The sequence below is a fragment of the Dromiciops gliroides genome, chromosome 1 (genome assembly GCF_019393635.1).
Source record: "Dromiciops gliroides isolate mDroGli1 chromosome 1, mDroGli1.pri, whole genome shotgun sequence".
NCBI lineage: Eukaryota > Metazoa > Chordata > Mammalia > Microbiotheria > Microbiotheriidae > Dromiciops > Dromiciops gliroides.
The window spans coordinates 490,078,050-490,096,812 of NC_057861.1; the positions used below are offsets into that span (position 1 = coordinate 490,078,050).

Here is an 18,763-nt window from a genome sequence, read left to right on the forward strand (position 1 = left end):
CGAAGTAGTCAACAATATCAAATGCAGCAGAGAAGATCTTAATTTGTTATTCACTCCCCAAAACTGACATATCTCTTTAATACATAACAGTGAAGAAAAATATCACAAATGACCTTTATCTTGTATAATGAGGGGGCTGGTCTACATCAAAGATTCTTAACTTTTTTCTGACTGACACACAGACACATAGACACATACATGTAGACCAACCCTTTTTGTGGTTGTATTTCCTTCTGGACTAGAAATAGCTTAAGTTCATGACTCTAAAGCACCTTTGTCCTCAGAATGTTTCCTTGCACTAACACTTCAAGAGGCCTCCATTTTCCTGACAGCTAAATAACAAAATCAGAATTCTCTCACCCCAAGCAATCATATTTCAAATTACTTGAAACAATGTATGTTCAGATTGCTAGAACTAAGTACTGAAAATATACACTAATGCCTAATGCTAAAGATAAAGTAAATTGGGGATCAAATTGTTAACTCTTCAGAAATAACACCCTAGTCACACTAGATGGTTTTTAAGTTCTCTTCCAGTTCTAAGATTCTGTCATAATTATTTTCATCATCTAAAGTTTGACCCTCCTTGGATCACTATTTCTACGTTTAGGCAAAAAGCAATGGACATCACAAAGTGCTAATGGAATAGGCATCGTTATTTCAATCCAGACATCTACTAAGACTATGCTCCGTACAAAGCAGAGTTTTAGATAAGATGATCTCTGGCCTCATAAAGTTTATGTTCTAATAGGAGGCTAAGCTACATACAAATAACTATAGGATACATAAGCAATAAAAAATAAGAATAGTCAATTTGCAGTCAGAGGGCTTGGGTTTGTATCTAAGATCTGCTACTTATGACCTATGTGACCTTAGGCAAGTCACTTCATTCTCTCCTCACCTTTTTAAATCTGTAAAATGAGGGCACTGGACTAAATTATACTTTAATTTACTTCTGGCTCTAGATCCTATGATCTTATGCTGACTCATTAGCAAGTTAACAGTGTGATACATAAGGGGCTGGGATAAAAGTCGTTACTGACTGGATGAACTGTAGAAGGCTCATGAAGGAGGAGGTACCTTAGTTGGGTTTTAAGGAATAAGTAGGAAACCAAGAGTTGAATTGAGGAAGGGAAGAAGGGAGGACATTCCAGGTATAAAGCAATGTGAGCAAAGATTGAAAGCAAGGTTTTAAACATGGGAGATTGAATTAATAACACTACTAGCACTACTGAGTGAAGCAGGTGAGTCACAAGGAAAAGCAGCTTCTGGAAAAATATAACAATCTTTTAAACTTTGAGTAATATGGTTGGTACTACTAGAGGAGGGATGAAAAAAAGAAAGAAAAACTAAGAATCCCCTCTGAAGGGATTTCCCAGGGCCGACTTATGCAGTGGGCAACATTTATCATTGGAGAGTCTGGTATTATGGAAATGGCATTGGCTTGGGAGTCAGAAAACCAAAGTACCATCCTCAAGCACTGTCACTAGACAGCCATTTGGCTATGGATAAATCATTTTCCTTCTCTGAGCAGGTGGCCTCTGCTCAGTCGCCATCCTTCCTGACCTCCCTATGACCTCTGACATGTAGGATTTAATACATTTTTCTCTCTCTCCCTCTTATCTAAATAGGTTGCCAAATCTTTCCATCTCTGCCTCCACAACCTCTCATATACCTCCATTTCTCTTGACTCAGACCCTCATCAACTTTCACTTGACTCTTGCCTAATTAAGCTTGATGCTTTAGGTTCTACCCCTCCTCCCCCAACCCAGCTTCTACTTCAACCAAAGGGATTTTCCAACAGTGCAGTTCTGACAGTGTTACTCCACTCTCCTACTCAATAAACTCTAGTGGTTCCCTATTACCTCCTCTAAGATCAAATATACTCTGCCTGCATTCAAAGTTCTTTATAGCCTGGCCTCAACTTATCTTTCCATATTTCTTGTACATAATTTCCCTCAATGCACTCTGAAAGTTAAGCTATACTGGGCTTCTTACTGTTCTTCAAAAAGGATGTTCCATTTCCTTTCTCTATGACTTTGCACTGGCAGTCCCCATGCCTGACATGTACCTCCCCCTTACCTCTGACTCTTAGAATCAATCTCTAATTGACTTCAAGACTTAGCTCAAGTATCACCTTCTACACATCAAGTCAACAAGGATTTATTAAGCACCATCTATGTACTAGGCGCTGTCCTAAGCACTGGAAATACAAGAAAGGTAAAACCAGTCTCTGCACTCAATGAGCTCATAATCTATTGAAAAGCTCATAATTGAATACAGGCTTTTCCTAAAAACCTTAGCTACTAGTACATTTCCCCTTAAAAATGTGCCTTGTGTAGGGCAGCTAGGTGGTGTAGTAAATAGAGCATTGGCCCTGGAGTCAGGAGTACCTGAGTTCAAATCCGGCCTCAGACACTTAACACTTACTAGCTGTGTGACCTTGGGCAAGTCACTTAACCCCAATTGCCTTACTTAAAAAACAAAATGTGCCTTGTGGTTATTTAATATAAATCGATACCTGTACATGTTTGTCTCCCCCAGTGGAATGTAAATTCCTAGAGGGAAGGATCTATTTCATTTTCATCTTTTATCTCTAATGCCTAGCCTAGTCCATGGCAGAATAAATGCTTAGTGATTAATTATATGTAAAATGAAAGATGTTAGTTCAAATGGTCTCTCAGATCCCTTCAACTTCTAAAATTTTATGATTCTATGAATATGGAACCCTACCTCCTCTACCAAACATTCTTCATAGATGACATCCTAGGATATTTAAAAGAATGTCAATATGTTCACCTAAAATAATACATCAATTTTTCCAGAGGGAAGAAAAATAAGCACCACTAGCTCCTGCTAATCAGTGCTGCCTTTCACTTCAAAAAATTAAAGAGGCACCTATAAATTGCCATCTTATTTATCATTAGCACCTCCCAGCATTTATTGAGTGTCTTGAATACGTAGGATCCTATAAAAGCTACTGTTTTGTCTCCAAATGATTAATTAAATCTACTGGGTTATAATTTTTGTTCTTTGCAAATGTTAACTCGATAATTTAATCATCTTCTAGCTTAAAAAGGAGATACTACTAACTTTAAAATGAGCACCTACAAACTGTATTTTCCAACAAAATATGATGCTTAATTGTATCTATTCCTAAAAGGTCCCTAAACTTAATGGATTCATCTGGACAATATAGCTGCTTGAACAGGAGGCAGATAACAAATCTCCCACATACATATTCCAGCAAAAACCCTGAGCAAATAATAATGAAGAAATCCAGTGGAAAACTAAAATAAGTAACTTCTGCTCCAGAACAGCGCAAAAAGTCTGTCAGAAACTAAAGGGCAAAGTTTCTATTAAGTTTGCACAGCTGGGCTACAGGGTACTTTGCCCAGATTCTTTTCTTTATAAATATCTGCCTTTTTACTTCTGGTCTCTACCATCCTGTTGCCCAGAGAACCTGACTTAGGTGTCAGTCAAAAACCAAAGGGCAATAAGAAAGGAAAACCTACCAGCTTCCCAGTGGGACATGGATGGTCAGCAAGGCTCCTTGTCTACAAGCATCAAGAGCAGAAGAGGCTGTCCTGAGAAAGTCCCCAAGTAGGTACTTTAGAAGCCATGGGGAAGTGGGCAGCCCACTTGAAACCTCCACATCCTTCAGACCTATATAGCTAAAGGCCTGGGGGCTCTAAAGCCCATAATGCTGTTGTGGGAAGTAGAGAAAGCCCAGAAGATCCAGTACTCTAAACTTCAAAGACACAAGGGATCTTAAACCTGTGAGGTGGAAATCAGTGCAAGAACTCGGAGAAATCCCAGAAAAGACCATGTAAAAGTGCAGGAAAGCTCTGGCACAAAGACCTAATTCAGGCACTAAAGTTATAGAGATGAATAAATCATGTACCATTATCAAAATGGGCTTTACAGAAGGCCTACGAATAGCTAGAAGAAATGAAGAGAAAAAAATGAAATAAAAGTTCTGGTAGAAAACTGAAAAGAGCAGGTTAAAAAGAGGTAAATACTACCCAGGAAATGGCCTCCCTGAAAATAATAAACCAAATAGAAATCAATGACTTGTCAGCAAGAAATATCTGAACAAAATAAAACTATTTTTAAAAAACACAAGAAAATTAATATATCTCCTATTTTAAAAAAAATCAATTGACCTGGAAAACAGGTCGAAGAAAGATAATTCAAGGAAAGCTGGATTCCCTTGAAAACCAATAATAAAAATCCAGGAAACTATATTTCAAGAAATCATAAATAAAAACTGCCCGGAGTTATTTTAGAACCAGAGGGAAAAGTAAAGATAGAAAGAATCCACAAAAAAACCCAAGAATATCAAACAAGAAGACTTCCACATCAAATAAAAAATACTTTAAGTATCCACAAAGGAATTATGGTTATATAAATTATTTTTAAATGAACTGTGATATAAATGTAATGGAAAATTATTGTACTGTAAGAAATGATAAAGTATTTCAGAGAATCTTGGGTAGCATTAAATGATGCAAAATAATTGGTATAAAAACCATTTATAAAACAAGGACAGTAACACTGTAAGGAAAACAACTTTGAAAGCCTTAAGATATCTATCTAATCAAAAGAAGGGCCAACCATATCTCTAGATGAAGCAAGCAACTTCTGAAAGAGAGGTGATGGACACAAAGTGGGAAGATAAGCATTTTTGGATGTGGGCACTGTTACACAGGTGGTTGTTTTTTTTTCCTCTTCAAAAAACAAAATATCAAAAATAAATCCAAGTATCAAGTATGACCAGAACTGTAACAGATGCAAGGAAAAGAGGAAGGTACATTTTCTCTTCAGGGCCAACCTTGGTCATTATAATTACATGGTGTTTGGCTTCATAATTTCATTCTTTGTATTTACGTTACAATTATAGTCTTCAGTTTTATTTTTTTTTTTATGTTAACACTGTTCTAGTCATTTGTGCACATTCTTTTCCTAGTTCTTCAGAGTGGTGGAGGACCAGAAGTATGGAATACTGAATATACGTGGTGATTGTTTCATTTTATTGAATTACTTTTCCTGCCTCCTTTTTCATTCTTTGTTACAAAGGATAGCTCAGGAGGTGGGGGAGCAGGGAGGGATCCCTTCAGAAATGAAGGCTATGTAAAAATAAATGTCAATAAAATTTTAAATAATTTGAACTAAAAACCTAGATAGAATTAAAATATCAAAACATAATTAAATCAAGTAAGCACGTCAATTTAGAAGATATTGTTTAGTATTGCCCAATTTATTAAATATCTATTAAACACTATGTGAAAATTATTCTAAATGCTAAGAATACAAAGAGATTAGAGAAATCTTGCTCTCCACCTACAATCTGATGGCTGAAGAGGCACGGGGAGAAGAATCAGAACTTCACATTAATGCTGAGGAGTTTGGGTCCCCTGAGAAGATTGTACAGTCTCTATGTTGGTCCCTTATGAAAATAAGGCAGACAAAAGAGATTAATGTGTTAGCATAGTAAAGTCAATAAGCATTTAAAAATTTTTATTTAGTTTGTATTAACCTGTAATACTATAAACTGCTATGATTTACTGTCCCCCAATATCATCAGAAGATTCCAAAATGAAACTGTCAAATGGAAACCAAGTGGTATCTAGAAATAAGGACACATTTGAAAAAACTCAGGAAAACTTCTTAGCAGGAATTCACTATGGTCAGTTACTGCAGGCTGAGTACATGCAAACAGATATTAAAACAATTTAGGATAGAATGTAATATGGATAGGTTAAAACTAATCTTTGACAACAGGATAATGTTGAATATAGTGCCTGAGAGAGTATGTAGTATTCTAAATCAACAGATCAAAAAATACTCAACAGAAGTATGAACACAGCTTTCAATTTTGTAATTGTGTCTTTCTGGATTAACCTCAAAAACGAGGGCTAAAGTATTACTTTTGTTTGGGTTTGCACTGTTACACAGCCCCTGAGGTTTGTGTAACCCATGGCTCCAAGCCTCAGGTCTAAGTTAACATGAACTATATCCAAATTTGAGGGGGCTTTCTCATGAAGAATTTTTTGGCTCATGTTCTCACTGAAGGTTTCCACTAGGAGTATCAAAATTTGTTTCCTGTATTATAGATCTCCATAATCAAAAAAAAAAAAAAAAGGCCTTCTCATATCCAGGGCAGGCTAACAAAATATTGAATATTGAAAAATTTTGTGTAACTCAGCAACAACAAAATTTAAAGGACATACCCCAACATCCCAAAGTAGTCAAAGTATCTTTTCACTCCTTTCCAGTAAATCTGCCTCCTAAAGGATCTATGATAAATCTTCCCAAAAGAAGCACAGAACTAGAAAACAGTTAGAGTCCCCAAGACCCGTATAGTTTACATTATTTACAACATTAATCAAAGGCAATAGTTCAGTTTGTTTTCCCACAATAATGGCTCTGTACCATGGTATTTCTCTAATCAAGTTTCCATTTTATCTAGGAATTTGGTCCAAGAATTCCTTTTACTCTGACAAACTTTTGTGATCTCAACTGCCTTATCAGCTTGTCCTAGGAACTTGGTGTCACTCTACAGCTACCTTCACCAACTACCATATCTGGATCCATCTCATTCCCTGAACAGACCCTCAAAAATGCATACTTGTCCAAACCTCAGCTCTTCTCTTCAGTCTTTGTATTTCTGCTCTCACCTTTAAAGCCAAAGTCCAAGAGTATAGCCCAATTTTATGAACTAGTCTTGAATCAACCTAATCAATCATCTTCAACATGGTGTTAATCCTAATCATATGCTACTGAATGGAGCTGAAGAAAATCCCAAATTTATGTCAATCTCAACTGGGATGACACTGCAGCAAAGCAATCCTTTTATACCTTCCTAATCAATTCACTATCCCGCTCACCACAGTGGCTTTTCCAAAACTTTACATCCTTCCTCAAACCTCCTATGGCTCTTCCCTGCTTAATTCCCTCAACAAACCTTGCTTCATATTTCACAGAAAAGAGGGCAGCTAGGTGGTTTAGTGGATAAAGCACTGGCTCTGGATTCAGGAGTACCTGAATTCAAATCAGGCCTCAGACACTTGACACTTACTAGCTGTTTGACCCTGGGCAAGTCATTTAACCCTCATTGCCCTGCAAAAACAAAAACAAAAAAAAAACCCAACATATTTCACAGAAAAAAAAAAATTGAGGCTGTTAGTCAAAGGCTCCTCCTTTTTCCCCCCATATAAATATTTTATTATATTCCAGTTACATTTAGAGATAATTTTCAACATTTGTTTTTATAAGATTTCTGGTTTCAAATTTTTCTCCATCCCTCCCCGCTCCCCAAGACAGCAAGTTATCTGATATAGGTTATATATGTACAATCACATTAAACATATTTCTGCATTAGTCATGTAATGAGAGAAGAATCAAAGCAAAAAGGAAAAACCTCAAAAAAGAAAAACAACAACAAAAACAACAGAAATCGTATGGTTCCATCTGCATCCAGATTCAACAGTTTCTTTTTTTTCTGGATTTGGAGAGCATTTTCCATCATGAGTCCTTTGGAACTATCCTGGACCACTGTATTGCTGAGAAGAATCAAGTCTATCACAGTTGATCAACACACAATGTTGTTGGTACTGTGTACAATGTTCTCTTGGTTCTGCTCATCTCACTCATCATCAGTTCATGCAAGTCCTTCCAGGTTTCTCTGAAATCAGATTGCTCATATTTTCTTACAGCACAACAGTATTTCATTACTTTCATATACCACAATTCGTTCAGCCATTCCCCAATTGATGAGCAACCCCTCAATTTCCAATTTCTTGCCACCACAAAAAGAGGAGCTATAAATATTTTTTTACATGTGGGTCCTTTTCCCTTTTTTATGATCTCATTGGGAAAAAGTCCTAATAGTGGTATTGCTGGGTCAAAGAGTATGCACAGCTTTATAGTCCTTTGGGTATAGTTCCAAACTGTTCTCCAGAATGGTTGGATCAGTTCACAGCTCCACCAACAATGCATTAGTGTTCCAATTTTTCCACAGCTTTTCCAACATTTATTATTTTCCTTTTTTGTCATATTAGCCAATCTCATAGGTGTCAGGTGGTACCTCAAAGTTGTTTTCTTTTCTTTTCTTTTTTTTTTTTAGTGAGGCAATTGGGGTTAAGTGACTTGCCCAGGGTCACACAACTAGTTAGTGTTAAGTGTCTGAGGCCAGATTTGAACTCAGGTACTCCTGACTCCAGGGCCGGTGCTCTATCCACTGTGCCACCTAGCTGCCCCCCAGAATTGTTTTAATTTGCATCTCTCTAATCAATAGTGATTTAGAGCATTTTTTCATATGGCAATAGATAGCTTTGATTTCTTCATCTGAAAACTGCCCATTCATATCCTTTGAACCATTTCTCAATTGGGGAATGACTTAGATTCTTATAAATTTGATTTAGTTCTCGATATATTTTAGAAATGAGGCCTCTATCAGAAGTACTGGCTATAAAAATTGTTTCCCAGCTTTCTGTCTCCCTTCTAATTTTGTATGCATTGCTTCGGTTTGTACAAAACCTTTTTAACTTAATGTAATCAAAATCATCCATTTAGGATTTTGTAATATTCTCTATCTATTGTTTGGTCATAAACTGTTCTCCTTTCCAAAGATCTGAGAGGTAAACTATTCCTTCCTCTCCTAGTTTACAGTTTACCTATGGTATCACCTTTTATGTCTAAACCATGTACCCATTTTGACCTTATTTTAGTATAAGGTGTAAGATGTTGGTCTATGTCTAGTTTCTTCCATATCTCTTCCAGTTTTCCCAGCAGTTTTTGTCAAATACTGAATTCCTATCCCAGAAGCTGGAGTCTTTGAGTTTATCAAACAGTATATTATAAAAGTCATTTACTACTGTGTCTCCTGTGCCTAACCTATTCCATTGATCCTCCACTCTATTTCTTAGCCAGTACTATATCGTCTTGATGACTGCTGCCTTATAGTAAAGCTTCAGATTTGGTACAGCTAGCCCACCTTCCTGTGCATTTTTTTTCATTATTTCCCTTGATATTCTTGACCTTTTGTTTTTCCAGATGAATTTTATTATTTTTTCTAGCTCTATAAAATTAATTTTTAGGTAGTCTGATTGTTATGGCACTGAATAAGTAAATTAATTTACACAAAATTGTCATTTTTATTATATTAGCTTGGCCTATCCATGAGCAATTGATATTTTTCCAATTATTTAGATCTGATTTGATTTGTGTGAAAAGTGTTTTGTAATTGTGTTCATAGAGTTCCTGAGTTTGTCTTGGCAAGTAGACTCCCAAATATTTTATATTGTCTACCATTGCTTTAAATGGAATTTCTCTTTCTATCTCTTGCTGCTGGACTTTGTTGGTCATGTATAAAAATGCTGATGATTTATGTGGATTTATTTTATATCCTGCTACTTTGCTAAAGTTGTTAATTGTTTCAAGTAATTTTTGAGCTGATTCTCTAGGATTCTCTAAGTATACCATCATATCATCTGCAAAGAGTGATAGTTTTGTTACCTCCGTGCCTATTCTAATTCCTTTAATTCCTTTTTCTTCTCTGATTGCTAAAGCTAACATTTCTAGTACAATATTAAATAATAGAGGTGATAATGGACATCCCTGTTTCACCTCTGATCTTACTGGGAATGCCTCTAACTTATCTCCATTACATATTATGCTTGCTGATGGTTTTAGGTAGATACTGCTTATTATTTTAAGGAAAGCACCACCTATTCCTAAACTCTCTAGTGTTATTAGGAATGGGTGCTGTATTTTGTCAAAAGCTTTCTCTGCATCTATTGAGACAATCATATGATTTTGATTAGTTTTCTTATTGATGTGGTTGATTATGTTAATAGTTTTCCTAATGTTGAACCAGCCCTGCATTCCTGGTATAAATGCCACCTGGTCATAGTGTATTATCCTGGTGATCACTTGCTGTAATCTCCTTGCTAATATCTTATTTAAGATTTTAGCATCAATATTCATTAGGGAAATTGGTCTATAATTTTCTTTCTCTGTTTTTGCTTTGCCTGGTTTTGGTATCACCACTATATTTGTGTCATAAAACGAATTTGGTAGAACTCCTTCTTCACATATTTTTCAAAAAAATTTGAATAATATTGGAATTAATTGTTCTTTAAATATTTGGTAGAATTCACTTGTAAACCCATGTGGCCCTGGAGATTTTTTCTTAGGAAGTTCATTAATGGCATGTTCAATTTCTTTTTCTGATATGGGCTTATTTAAGGATTTTATTTCCTCTTCAGTTAACCTGGGCAGTTTGTATTTTTGTAAATATTTATCCATTTCATTTAGATTGTCAAATTTATTGACATACAGTTGGGCAAAATAGTTCCTAATTATTGCTTTAATTTCCACTTCATTGGTGGTGAAATCACCCCTTTCATTTTTGATACTGTAATTTGGTTTTCTTCTTTCTTTTTTTTTAAATCAAATTAACCAATGTTTATCTATTTTATTGGTTTTCTCATAAAACCAGCTCTATTGATTAATTCTATAATTTTCTTGATTTCAATTTTATTAATTTCTCCTTTAATTTTCAGAAATTCTAATTTAGTATTTAATTGGGGATATTAAAGTTGTTCTTTTTCTAGCTTTTTAAGTTGCATACCCAATTCATTATCTCCTCTTTCTCTTTGTTACTGATATAAGCATTTAGAGATATAAAATTTCCCCTAAGCACTGCTTTGGCTGCATCCCATAGATTTTGGTATATTGTCTCATTATTGTCCCTGTCTTGGATGAAGTTATTGTTTCTATGATTTGTTGTTTGACCCACTCATTCTTTAGAATGAAATTATTTAGTTTCCAATTAATTTTCAGTCTACATTTCCATGGCTCTTTATTCCACATGTTTATTGCATCATGATCTCAGAAGGATACATTTACTATTTCTGCCTTTCTACATTTGACTATGAGGTTTTTGTGCCCTAATACATGGTCAATTTTTGAATATGTGCCATGTACTGCTGAGAAAAAGGTATATTACTTTCTATTGCCATTCAGTTTTCTCCAGACACCTATCATACCCAACTTTTCTAACATTCTATTCACATCTTTAACTTTTTTCTTATTTATTTTGTGGCTAGATTTATCTAATTCTGAGAGAGGAAGATTCAGATCCCCCACTAGTATAGTTTTGCTATTTCCTCTTGTAACTCATTTAACTTCTCTAAGAATTTGGATGTTATACCACCTGGCACATATATGTTTAGTATTGATATTACTTCATTATCTATAGTACCTTTTAGCAAGATGTAGTTTCCTTCCTTATCTCTTTTAATTAGATCCAAAGTCTCCTTCTTTTCTCCTCTTCCTCATATCATATCATTATCACTATCTCTTCACACAAAGGTTATCCTTTTTGTTGGCAAGGCACTCTACAGGCACAAGTGATTTAATGCCATCCTGTCTTCCCTAGCAGATTACTGGCTATATCTTCCCCACTCACCTTAATTTCAAATCTCTCCCTGTCTACTATGAGCTTTCCTGATACCTACAAACAAGCCCATTTCTTCCCCATCCTTAAAAAACCCACACTTGATCCATCCAATTCCAATGGTTATCATCCTCTCTCTCTTCCCTTTTGTTGTTAAACTCCTTTACAAAACTTCCTACAATCACTGCCCTCCCATTCTGCTCACTCTTTTCTTAACTCTTAGCAGTCTGGATTCTAACCTCATTATTCAGCTGAAATGATTCTTTCCAGAGTTACCAATGATTTCTTAATTGCCAAATCTAAGGGCTTTTTCTCAAGCCTCATCCTTTTTTACTTCTTTGCAGTTTCTGACATTGTTGATCACTCTCTTTCCCTTGACATTCTTTTCTCTCCTGATTCACCTCCTACTGTCTAATTGTTCTTTCTCTGTCTCCTCTGCTGGCTCTTTATCCAGGTATTGCCTGCTAACTGTGGGAGTCCCATAGGATGTTGTCCTAAGCCTTCTCTATTTTGCCTGGTAATTTTGTCAGATCCTGTGGATTCTATTATCATTGCCATGAAGATGATTCTCAGATATATTTATCCAGCTCCAATCTCTCTGTTGATCTCCATCTAGTCTCATATCTCCAACTACCTCCTGAACATCTCAAACTGGTTGCCCTTACTACATCTTAAACTCAACATGTTCAAAACTAAACTTATTAACTTTCCCCCAAAACCCTCTCCTCTTCCTGACTTTCCTATTCCTGCTGAGGATACTATCATCCTCCCAGTAACCTAGGTTGGTAGGTGTCATTCTCGACTCCTCACTCTTTCTCACCCCTATATCCAATTGGGTCTGTTGCCAAGTACTATTGATTTCATTTTTGTAACATTTCTTGTTTACATCCCCTTTTCTCCTCTAACACGGTTATCGCCTTACTATAGGTCAGCATCATCTCGAGCCTGGACTATTGCAACAGCCTTCTGTTTGAGCTCCCTGCTTCAAATCTCTCCTAACTCCAGTCCACTCAGTTTTTAAAGTGATCTCACTAAAAAAGTGCAGGTCTGACCATGTCTCTCTCTCTCTCTCTCTCTCTCTCTCTCTCTCTCACACACACACACACACACACACACACACACACCCCACCTCAGTAAAGTAGCTCCCTAGTTCCTCCAGCATCACATGTAAAATATTCTACTTGGCTTTCAAAGAAAGTCCTTCATAAATAACCTAGCCCCTTGCTGCCTTTCCAATCTTCCTTTATACCTTACTGTCCTCTACCTACTCTATGAACCAGTGACACTGGTCCCTTGGCTTTTCCTCACACAAGACAATTCATCTCCAGACTCTAAGCATTTTCACTGACTGTCCCCCATACTTGGAATGTTCTCCCTCCATCTCCTGGCTTCCTGCAAGTCTTACCTTCTACAAGATGCCTTTCCTGTGCACCTCCCTCCCCAAAATGTTAGCAGTCCCTTCCTCTGAGATTACCTTTCATCCATCCCACTTATGTCTTTTATGTACATAATTGCTTCAATGTTTTCTCCACCATCAGACTGTTAGCTCCTTGAAGGGAGAGACTAGAGACTTTTAAAAATTCTTTATTTGTATCCCTAGCACTAAGCACAGCATGCCTGGCACCATAGTAACCACTTAATAGCCCCACAGAATAGACCTGACTTGGTGTTTTTTACAAGGACAAGAGGAATATCCTGGGACAAGAGAATTCACACTTTATCAAAGAGCTGGCCCTGTCAAAGGAGTGTAACAGCTCCTTAAGGAGGGATTCAGAAGGGATCCCTAGAGAATACCCTCTGTGTTTATTAGGTATTTGTCTACTGCTGATGACTACCTATAAGAGATATACAGTAATACTTCTATTAACAAAGAAGATAGGGGCAGCTAGGTGGCACAATGGATAGAGCACCGGCCCTGGATTCAGGAGGACCTGAGTTCAAATCCGGCCTCAGACACTTGACACTTACTAGCTGTGTGACCCTGGGCAAGTCACTTAACCCCAATTGCCTCACAAAAACAAAAACAAAAAACAAAGAAGATAATTCATACATTTCTTTGTGACAGACTTCATTATGAAGGCTGTTATATTTGAAACACTGGAATGTATGCCTTCAATAGGTAAGGGTACACTAAAAAAATTCCTTAAATGAAAAAGTGCTAAAAACACTTTTAAAAATAGATATTGCGGGGCAGCTAGGTGGTGCAGTGGATAGAGAACTGGCCCTGGATTCCGGAGGACCTGAGTTCAAATCCAGCCTCAGACACTTAACACTTACTAGCTGTGTGACTCTGAGCAAGTCACTTAACCCCAACTGCCTTACCCAAAAAAAAAAAAAAAAAAAAAAAGGTATTGCAGGATGTTGTCAGAGCTGGACAGGGCCTTAAAGTCCAGCAGTGTCAAACTCAAATAGAAACTGCAGGCTGCTAAACTATACATAAGGATTCCTATACTATGTTCAGTTGTACTTTTATTTGTTTTGTTAAATATTTCTGGAGGCACCTGGGGCTGTTGCACCCCCTCCATTTTTTTTTTCAGATAAAGATGACATACCTGACAGACTTGGAAAACAGAAGAGGTTGAAGAAAAAGGGTGCCTTGCATGAACTAAAGCAAAAAAAGAGAAAGGAGATGGTAGAAGAAAGGTCTGATGGGACTTAGCTTGTCACACTGACCCATGCTAGAGCACAGTCTTCCAAATTCTGGGAAGAATTTAGTAAAATGGAGAAGATATACTTTTTTTTAACCACAGCAGTTTCTAAGACTGGATATCTCCATCCAAAGTCCCAATCTAATCCTATCCATAACTAAGAGTCCCTGGTATGTTCATCCCAAATAAATAGGGTATAGAAGGGGAAGTGTGGAATTACTGAAAACAAAAGCAAATGACTGGGGCAGCTAGATGGCACAGTGGATAGAGCACCGGCCCTGAAGTCAGGAGTACCTGAGTTCAAATCTGGCCTCAGACACTTAACACTTACTAGCTGTGTGACCCTGGGCAAGTCACTTAACCCCAATTGCCTCACTAAAAAAAAAAAAAAAAAAAGCAAATGACTGACCTTAGATGCTTTTTTCTCTTTTGATCAGGGGAAGAAACTGAAAACAGAAGAGCTCTGGTCACCTAAAATGGTAGGCAGTTTTTCACTCAGCTAGGAGAAGAGTGAAGAGGGAGGTGATTTGAATAATTAAGACAATTGTCACTGACTTCTCAATTTTGGTTAAGATTGGTCCCACTTCTTTCCACTGCACAGGAGGCAAACCTTATCTCTTCACAAAGGTTATATTTGATATGTGATATATTTGATATGCCAGTCGGCAGGAAGTTGATACATAGGCCATACCAACTCTACTTCAAATGCTTTTTTTTTTTTGGCAGGGCAATGAGGGTTAAGTGACTTGCCCAGGGTCACATAGCTAGTAAGTGTCAAGTGTCTGAGGCTGGATTTGAACTCGTCCTCCTGAATCCAGGGCCAGTGCTTTAACCACTTCACCACCTAGCTGTCCTCTCAAATGCTTTTAAAAAATAACCTCACAACTAGCAACTTCATAAAGAAGTACTGAAAAGGAGACAATATCAAAAAGGAAGAAACAGTCAACGTCAAATGCTACAGGAACCCAAAAAGAATGAAGATGGTAAAAAAAAAAAAGTGGATTTAGTAATAAGGAGTGAATGTGAAGAGAGTATTTTTAGTAGTGATGGGGATAGAAAGAACATTGCAAAAGCAGAGTAATGAATGAGTGGTGAGAAAATGGAAGCAGAAAATGAAAACTACTTTTTCTACAAGTTTGGCAGTGAATGAGAGATAAGAGATAGGCACTAACAATTCAGCAAGTATATTTTGTTCACTGGGATTCCTTTGTGATGGGAGCAACAAGATCCCTTAGTCTCTACTCAGTCAGAGGAAACTAAAATGGTAGAAACAAACTAGTTAACAGCCTATATACACTGTCTGGCTCTTTGGTTTGAATTGTAGCGTAATGAAATAATGAACAATAGATTAGTCTTCAAGAGACCTGATTCTTTCATAGGATTATAGCTAGAAAGTATCTCAGAAACCATCTGGCCCAATTCCCTGAATTTACATTTGAAGAAAGTGAGACCAATGAAGGCTAAGTGACCTGCCAAAGGCCATATTATGCGTATAAAGTATAGGATGCAAGATTTGAAACTTGAGTCCAGAGTCAATGCTCATTCCACTGTACAATATATTAAATAGCTATATTAGCTTTGGAAAAATACTTAATAGTTTGTTACCTCTATTTCTTCATCCATAAAAGGATGATAATTCCTATCCTATTTAGTTCTGTCTGAGGAAGTCCTGCATATTAGAGTACTACTGCAAGAATCAAATGAGAGCACTTTGCTCTCACATATTTTAAAAAGGATGTTAAGTATCTGCTGAAATAAAGTATCATCACCAATTGCACTAAATTCTTATTACATGCTGTTTTTTTTTAAGTCTACAATGCAATAATTAGGTTTAACTACTAAATGGTCCTCGATAATGAGAAATATCAAACTACTGAAAAGTAGTTATTCGCTATTTGTAAGCAAATGAGGCTTTGTTATATTACTTTCAAGTACTTTGAAAATACCTAATATTACTATTTTTAAAACATAGAAGAGAAGCAGATCTTATACCTCTGACAGCTATGAGAAGATATTTCTTGTAACCATACAAGGAATAGAGGCAATTATAAAATATTACAACAGATAACTCTGATTATATGAAACTTAAAAACTTCTGCACATACTAGCTGTGTGACCCCGGGCAAGTCACTTAACCCCAAATGCCTCACTTAAAAAAAAAAAAAAAAACACCTGCAGCACAAACAAAATTAATGTGCCTAGCATAAGAAAGGAAATGGTGGAATGGGGCAAAATTTTTTTTTCATCTAGTTTCTGATGATTTCCAAGCTATATATACAGTAAAGAGATCTAAACACACAACCAAAAGTCATTCCCCAGGGGAAAAGTGGTCAAGGGATATGAACAAACTAATCTCAAAAAAACTGTAAACTTAATAACCACAGGAAAGAATGCACCAAATCACATAATAAGAGATATGCAGTTCAAAACAATGCTTACATTTCACCTCACACCTTGCAAATTGGCAAAGATGACAAAAGATGGGAATAGTCAATTTTGGAGAAATTATGGGAATGAAAGTACACCACATTCTTGGTCAGTGGTGAATTGGGTTTTTTTTGTTTTGGGTTTTTTTTGCGGGGCAATGGGGGTTAAGTGACTTGCCCAGGGTCACACAGCTAGTAAGTGTCAAGTGTCTGAGGCCAGATTTGAACTCGGGTACTCCTGAATCCAGGGCTGGTGCTTTATCCACTGCACCACCTAGCCGCCCCTCAGTGGTGAATTGGTACACTCACATTAGTAATTTGGAATTATGCAAATAAAGTGACAAAAATATCCATTCCTTTCGACTCAGATTCCATCTTGGTTTATACCCCAAAAAAGCTATTAATAAAAATCCCCACATATACCAAAATATTTATAGCAATACTTTTTGTAAAAACAAAGAACTGGAAATAAAATAGATGCCTAATGATTGAGAATAGCTAAACACTTTGTGATCCATGAATATAATGAAAGTGTAAAAGTGCTGTGCTGTTAGAAATCACATATATGAATACAGAAAAACATGGCAAGATTAGCGTCAATTGATGCAGAGTTTAGAAAGAAAAGGCATTTCTAATGCCTTGACACCCTTAAAACTACCCCTTTTCCAGAGGTGAGAGTTCCACAAGTATAATATATTATACCTATTTTTCAGACTTTCCCCCTTTTTTTGCCTTTAAAAATTACTGTTATATAGGATGACTCTCTAGTGGGAGAGAAAGAAATTAGGGGGAATTATGGTGATTTTTTTTTTTTTGCAGGGCAATGGGGGTTAAGTGACTTGCCCAGGGTAACACAGCTAGTAAGTGTCAAGTATCTGAGGCCAGATTTGAACTCAGGAACTCCTGAATCCAGGGTTGGTGCTTTATCCACTGCGCCACCTAGCCTCCCCTATGGTGATTAAAAAAAAAAAGAAACCAATAAAAACTTATTTTTTAAAAAATCTAAAGTTTTTACTTTTTGCTCAGGTCAAAGTATTCTAGACTCATCCTTTCTCACCTCCTCTGAAAAAGATCTAAGGGTTTTAGTGGTTCTATAATTTATTACTCTTACCCTTTACTCTATGCAAAATACTGTTCTAGGAACTGGGGGTACAAAGACAGAAATGAAAAACAGCCCCTGCCCTCATGAAGCTCACATTCTACAGAAAGATGCAAATAAGTAAATACAAGTTAGTTTAAGGAGAGAGAAAACATGAACAGCTAGGAAATGGGATGGGGCAAGGGAGAGGGTCAAGAAAGCCATCTAGAAGGGGGTAGCAAGTGAGATGAGTCTTAAAGCAAGCTAAAGATTGTAAGACACAAGTGATGTGATAAAGAGTACAAATCCAGGCAAAAGCCATGGAAGCAAGAGATGGAATGATCCCTAAACTGGGGAAATAGCAAGGAAGCCATTCTGGCTGGAACACAGAATACAAGAATTGGAGTAAAGCAACAGAAGTGTACAAAACCAAACCGCAAAGGTCTTTAAATGAGAAGTTGAAGAGTCTATGGTTTACCCTCCAGGCAAATGGGAGGGTACAGAATATTTGTGATAAGGAAAATGAAGTGACATGGTCAGACCTGCCAGTCAGGGCAAACAAGAAAGCTAATGTATTCTTAGAGTGCATTAAGAGAGGTATAATATCTAGAACTAGGAAGGTGATAGTCCCTTTGCCCCAGTGAGATCACATCTGGAATAGTGAATTTGTTTTGAGGGGCCCTAGAATTAGAAAAGGCACAGAGTAGGGGCAGCTAGGTGGTGCAGTGGATAAAGCACTGGCCCTGGATTCCGGAGGACATGAGTTCAAATCCAGCCTCAGGCACTTGATACTTACTAGCTGTGTGACCCTGGGCAAGTCACTTAACCCTCATTGCCCTGCAAAAAAACAAAACAAAAACAAAAAAAGAAAAGGCACAGAGTGATAAACTGGAGCACTTCCTGAAGTGAGCAACCACATTAGTGAAGGGCTTTGAGATCACTGGCAAGTCTGGAGAAAAGATTATTTGAGGGAACATAATAGCTGTCCTTAAGAAGAAAAGAGATTTTTGCCTTTTCTCCTTGAGCCCACAAGACAGTACCAGGAAGAGTGAAAGTTACAAAGAAGCAAATTCAGTCAAGTTGAGAGGAAAAACTTTTTCTTAATTATTTAGAGCTAATCAAAAGTGGCAAGAGCTTCCCCTAAGGA

General features: G+C 36.9%; 1 protein-coding gene across 5 annotated transcripts in view; it reads right to left on the reverse strand.

Moving 5' to 3' along the window:
• EPN2 (epsin 2) overlaps positions 1–18,763 on the reverse strand; it is a 100,608-nt gene that overhangs the window by 69,457 nt on the left and 12,388 nt on the right. Inside the window, exon 2 of one of the 5 annotated variants that reach the window (XM_043975236.1) lies at positions 5,348–5,449. The exons of the other annotated variants lie outside the window; for them this stretch is intronic. The gene's annotated coding sequence lies outside the window, so the exon portion shown is untranslated. The remainder of the gene's footprint in view (positions 1–5,347; positions 5,450–18,763) is intronic. 5 annotated transcript variants of the gene reach the window in all.